The following is a 6,838-nucleotide window of genomic DNA, read 5'->3' as shown; positions in this document are numbered from 1 at the left end:
TCTACTGAGACCACTGCCAATCCCTGAACAACCATGGAAGGGAATCTCTATGGACTTCATAGTGGAACTGCCACCCTCGGAAGGGTTTACCACCATTCTGGTGGTCGTAGACCGTCTCTCTAAGATGGCTCACTTTCTGCCCATGATGGGCACACCCTCTGCAGTTGACACAGCCAATGCCTTTATAAAAGAAGTGGTCAGGCTACACGGACTCGCGGACAGCATAATCTCAGATAGAGGTGTTCAGTTCACTTCCAAGTTCTGGAGAGAACTCTGTAAGTCTCTGTCTATTGAGGTTTGCCTATCGTCTGCCTATCATCCGCAGAGTAATGGGCAAACCGAACGAACCAATCAGACCCTTGAACAGTATCTGCGTTGCTTCTGTACCTGCTCTCAAGATAACTGGGTCCCGCTTCTTCCCTGCGCGGAGTTTGCATATAACAACTCCTTGCACTCTGCAACTAACCAGACTCCGTTTTGGGCAAACTACGGGTTCCATCCCTCCTTTTTACCCAACATCTTACCTGAGACATCAGTTCCTGCAGTACAGGACCGGATAACTACCATTAAAACCAATTATAGACTGCTACAGGATAACATCACAAAAGCTCAACAGGAGTACAAAAGATTCCACGAACTCGGGAAAAGGGAGAATCCTGCATTTAAGATTGGGGATGAAGTCTGGCTCTCCTCAATCAACTTAAAGATCTCGTGCCCTTCTAAGAAATTAGGACCAAGGTTTATCGGACCCTTCAAGATCAGGAGGATCATCAACCCTGTGGCCTTTGAACTGGCCCTACCAGGCTCCTACAAGATTCATCCTGTGTTCCATGCTTCCCTGCTGAAGCCTGCAGTGCCTAGTCCCTTCCCAGGGAGGGAAGAGCCGCCTCCACCCCTAATCACGGTGGAGGGGGAATCAGAATTAGAGGTCGAGTCCATCCTGGATTGTCGGAAGAAGGGTAATTCCACACAATACCTAATCAAATGGAAAAATGTACCCCCCTGAGGACAATTCGTGGGAACCTGTAAGTAACATTCACGCCCCTAAACTCATAAAAGAATTCCATGACAAATTCCCTGAAAAACAAGCCCAGTTGGGCATCCGGAGGCTGCCCTTTGGGGGGGGGGGGGCACTGTCAGGGACTCAGACGTCGCTGTGCAGCCTACAATCCATCTAGGCGAGTGCGCATGTGCGTGCGTCATGACGCACATTGTTCCAACCCAGCCTCCTCTTAAGGATCACTCACCCTCTCATCCAGTGCTGGATTATCGTCAGCTTCCTGTTTCCTGTTGCCTGTTTCCTGTTTCCTGTTGTGACCTCGGCTTGCTCTACGGACTTGTCTCTGTCTGATAACCTGTGTACCGACCCCGGCTTGCTCCACGGATCTGCTTCTGCCTGATAACCTGTGTACGGACCCCGGCTTGCTCCACGGACCTGCTTCTGCCTGATAACCTGTGTACGGACCCCGGCTTGCTCCACGGACCTGCTTCTGCCTGATAACCCGTGTATTGACCCCGGCTTGCTGTTACTTGGACTGACCACCTGTGTATGACCCCCGGCCTGGCATTTACCACTGCACTGCTTGCTTTCACTGGAGCTTCTCAGAAGGGACCGGGATATCTCTCTCAGCTATCCACCTGCACCACCATAAGCATCCAGTGCTACTTGGGTCGCGTCACCTCCTGTCTCACTTCCAGGGGTGATTCGCACCGAGCTGCAAGGGAAGCCCTCTCAGCACTTCGGCCTCCACCCAGTGATCTGACATTGCGCTTGGCCTCCATGAAACTTTTGCGGTGCCTCTGGACCTTCGCAGAAAAGTCCGGGAAGACTGCAATCCTGCCATTTCCGAGCGGGATATTCCCCTTCTCCCTTGCCAACCGGCAGAATAGCGTCTCTGTCCTTATAGTTGAGGAACTTTGCTATGAACTTGCGTGGGGGTGCACCCAGGGGCGGTGGACGTCCCGACAGGCGATGAGCCCGCTCCACCACAAAGGTGGGCAAGAAGGAGTCCCTTCCATAGGTTTTAATAAGCAACTCTTCCAGATATGTGGTAGGATCAGCACCTTCCGTCCCCTCAGGCAGGCCTATAAAACACAGCCGCAATCTGTTCTCCATATCATCCTGTTTCTGTAGGATTTGCTGCACCTGTTGTTGTAGCCTGTCTGTGGAGTTCTGTAGTGTGGGGGGGGGGGGGGGGGGGAGGAGTCCTCAAGCTCACTGATCCGGTGCTCAGTTTCAGTGACACGCTCTCTAACTTTTTGCATGTCCTGCCTTATCAGTGAGATGTCCACCTTCACCTCCTCTATTTTAGCAGTAAGTGTTGTCTGGCAGATGGAAATAGCATCAAGCACCCTGGCCGTATCGGGGGCCCGCAGCCATCCCCGCCTCCTGTCCCTGGGCAGCACCATCTTGAGAGGAGGCCTCCTTCTCCTGGCTGCAGTATTTATCTAATTTCACCACCGTTTCTGCAGCTTTCTTTGGCGGTGACATGTCGCCGCGGGTGACCGGAGTATGTGGGAGAGAGGTCGGGGTGTATATCGGCTGTGGGGCTTCAGGATGAGAGGGAAAGGATTACGGTCCGGCGGAGCTCACCTTGCCCACTTCTCACAGCATGCAGCGCCAGGCCACGCCCCCAATCTAGGACTTTTTAGCTGAAAAGGGCTGTACTTGGATTTTCAATCCTCCTCGTTCTTCCCACATGGGTGGCTCATGGAAGAGAATGATAGGCATTACACATAGGATACTGGACACTATGTTAATAGATTTGAACTCCAGAAGGCTTACTCAGGAGAGTTTAACCACCTTTCTCGCAGAAGTGTCCGCTGTAATCAGTACAAGACCACTTGTTCCAGTATCTATAGATCCAGAGTTCCCAACCATCCTTACTCCAGCTACTCTTCTTACCCAGAAGCTTGGGTCTGTACCTGTTCCACCTGGATACCTTAAAGCAGGGAACTTATACCGTGAGCAATGGAAGCAAGTACAACACCTTGCCAACTGCTTCTGGAATCATTAGAAGATGGAGTATCTTTCTCTTCTGGAAGGACGCATAAAATGGCAACGCCTAACCCTAACCTCCAAGTTGGAGACCTTGTTCTGCTCAAGGACCAGCAAGCCGAAGTAATTGAATGGCCCATGTGACTCATTGTAAAGACCATTGCTAGTGATGATGGTATGGTACATAAGGTAGAAGTGAAAGTTGCCAGACAAGGAGCTGTAAAGACTTTCCTCAGACCCATCACAGAACATGTTTTACTCTTGCCTTTTGGAGACTGAACTTATTTACTTGGGTTTGTTGGATCCAGTTTCTAACACATGAAGCATGTGACTTAAACTTAATTGACACATCTTGATGTCTTAACTAGGTATTGTTGTATATATATATGTATGCACATTCTTTTTTCCTTCCTTTCTTCCTTCTTTTGTCTTTCAGATCTTCAAGACAACTGCAAATTGCACCATCCACCAGCCCGACCTCATGTACCACCACCGAATATCTCTATTTTTATATGAAATATCTCTGAAATTATGTGAGATATAACGTTAAAACCACTTAATCTAATGAACACTGGACATTGCAGACTGAAATGGAATGGCCCGTACACACGATCCGAAAACCGTACAAAAAATACTGCTTTCGAAGCGATCATGCGATAATCTGGTCTCTACTAGGGATGATCGAACGGTTTGGGTCGACCATCGGTTCGCCCCGAACATTGGCTGTTCGAAATTCGGCCGAATTCCAAACTTTTTACGGTAAAAGTTCGGAATTTGGCCAGCAGAACCGCCCAAAATGCAATGGGACAGGAACTGGGCTTTAAAAGCCAGTGATTGGCCCAGAAACATCAGTAAAAACCGATTGGAGTGACTAGGGGGTCCAGAGGCCAATCAGGAGTGAATACGCCCCCCATACGCCCCCCCCAGTATAGAACATAGCCCCGCCAAACCTCTAGCACTGTAATAGAGAGGCTGTGGAATAGAGTGGAAGCATTTCTGTTACTGATGCTCCAGTGTCATTTTGCAATTATTAGTGTGAGGAAAGAGATATGCAGTGTAGTTAGGGTACTATATACCACTATAGTTAGATTCAGTAAACTAGTTTTTGTAGGGAAAGTCTTAAGTGTCAGGGTGACCGTGGTGTAGTTTAGGGTGAACTGACTCTGCTATGCCAGGGTGACGAACTCTTCCATGTCAGGGTGACCGTAGTGTAGTATGTAGTTTAGGGTGAACTGACTCTGCTATGCCAGGGTGATGGAACTCTTCCATGTCAGGGTGACCGTAGTGTACTTTAGGGTGAACTGACTCTGCTATGCCAGGGTGACGGAACTCTTCCATGTCAGGGTGACCGTAGTGTAGTATGTAGTTTAGGGTGAACTGACTCTGCTATGCCCGGGTGACCGAACTCTTCCATGTCAGGGTGACCGTAGTGTAGTATGTAGTTTAGGGTGAACTGACTCTGCTATGCCAGGGTGACCGAACTCTTCCATGTCAGGGTGACCATAGAAAAGTATGTAGTCTAGGGTTAACTGACTCTGCTATGCCAGGGTGACCCCACTATGCAGATTCTGGGTTAGGGGTATACACACATATATATATATATATATATATATATATATATACAGTATGATCCATCAGGTTTCAACAACATGAACCTCAAGCCTCTTACCAAATAACAAGAGCCCTTGGTTATAGGAGGTCAGAAGCGCTTCTTCATTATAATAGGACAAGATCTTTCGCAATAAGACCCGTGCCGACAAAAAAACTTCTCCGCTCCTCGGATCATTTCCAAGGTAGCCACATTATACAGTATCATAATAAAATAAAGAGCCTAACATTGTTTGATACAGTAGAAATACCTTGATTTTTTCACATTAAAAACTTATATGAATGAAGAGGTAAACAGGCATGACATGCAAAAACAGTGCGTTGTGTGGCGAGTGTGCGTGTATTTATATTGTAAATGACATTCAGAATAATGATGGGTGTTTTTTGTGCAATTTTTTGGTTATGGCTTAATAAACATTTCATTACATACTGCCTGCAAGATGATCTATTTAATGGGTAATGTTTGTTAACTGTGTATTACTGCCCCCTAGGGGACTGCTGAGAATTACACTTTCTGGATTCCCCTGGATTACCCTTAGCAACTGATAGCAGACACACAGCATTTAAAGTCCTTGGCTCAGTCAATAATCAATCCAGGGGATGTTGGTTTTTGTGTTTTTATTTAGAACTGGGATAGAAGAAGGGATTAGTGGGATACTCCAACTATGAACTATGCACAAACTTGTGGACAACCAGCTGCAGTGTGCGGTAAGGCCGCTTCTTCACCCTGCCACTGAAGTGAAGATAGTTTAAACGGTTCCTGTTCTCTTCGGGGTTCTAACTTGGCACCCACTTTACTTTCCCTGCCTGTGTGTGCTGACACCCGTCCACTGACTATCCACTGGAGTGGTCTCCTTCCTGGGCAGACCCCTTGGCAAGCTTCCCTGTACTCACAGACACTGTTTTTCCAGAGTTGCTCGGCCTTCTACTCCACCAGTCAGCTCTCCTGGAACTCCGGATTCAGCACCACACTCCCGGTCCACAAGACCGACTGCCTGTGACCACCATCCACAGAAAACGGAAGGAGAGACAGCCGTCACCCTCCTTCCGGGACCTGGCTTCCTGCCCAAAGACAACCTGCCACATGTGCCCTTGGCCTTTATAGCCTATCCCAGGATGCACCACTGTCTGTGCCAAAAGCCTATGTGTCCCTGGCTGGGTTTCCTCCACTATCCAACATGCTCCCCTATTGGACACACAGTGGGGACACTCCCTCAGACCAGATGAATCACACATGGACACATGCAACAGGCCTGACTAGAAATCCTGCTCTCTGATAAGCAGAAGAACAACTAGGTTTTACCTGCTACTCTCCTGATAAACAGGCAGAGCAAATATACACTACCTACCTACCTAGCACCTATCTAGGAGGGTGCTACAACTGTAATGTAATTGGCATTTTTGACCAACAGATAGTAGTTTTTCCAATAGGGATTTTGGATTCATTTTATTAAAATTATTTTTTAGAGATTAAATGTCTGTTGGTTCATGATAAATATTTGCTATTGATTTGGTTCGCCTGTTCTGGCTGTGCTGCTGCTTAGGGGCTCACCCTCCCGCCTATCCGTTATGCCATGCAGGAAGTGGGGGCATGTGGCCAGCCGCTGAGGGGAGGCTGAGCTAAGCAGCACCATATAACTGGAGCCTGGACCTCCCCGCCTATCCTCTCCAAAGACAGAGAGAAGCCGATCTATGTGCGGAGGCGGAGGTGGACACTGACAGTCAGCTGACCAGCTAACACCAATAGAGTGAAAGGGGGAGGAGCTCTCCCCTCGGCAAGGAGACCCCATGCGTGACATACAGGCATCTCCGGAGATACACGAACACTGAGGAGGAATTGATTTGATGACCAAGTAAGTGAAAAACGTCCAAATGTTAGTGCAACTGATCCCATCCTCCACCACCTCTGCCTCTTACTGATCAGCCCCCTCAGCACCACCACTGCTGCCACTGATCCCACCCTCTTCACCACTACTGCTGCCACTGATCCCACCTCTTTTCCCCACCACCGCCACTCATCCCACCCCCCTTCACCACCACCACTGCTAATCATCCCATCCCACCTCAGCTACCACTGATCCCACCCCCTCACCACCACCACCACCACTGATCACCCCCCTCACCACTACCACTGATCCCACCCCCTTTACCACCACTGCTGCCACTGATCCCACCTCCCATCACCACCACCGCTGCCACTTGTTCCGCCCTCTTCACCACCACTGCTACTCA

Source organism: Pelophylax lessonae (genome assembly GCF_965119305.1).
Source record: "Pelophylax lessonae genome assembly, chromosome: 7".
NCBI lineage: Eukaryota > Metazoa > Chordata > Amphibia > Anura > Ranidae > Pelophylax > Pelophylax lessonae.
This window is presented reverse-complemented; position numbering follows the sequence as displayed.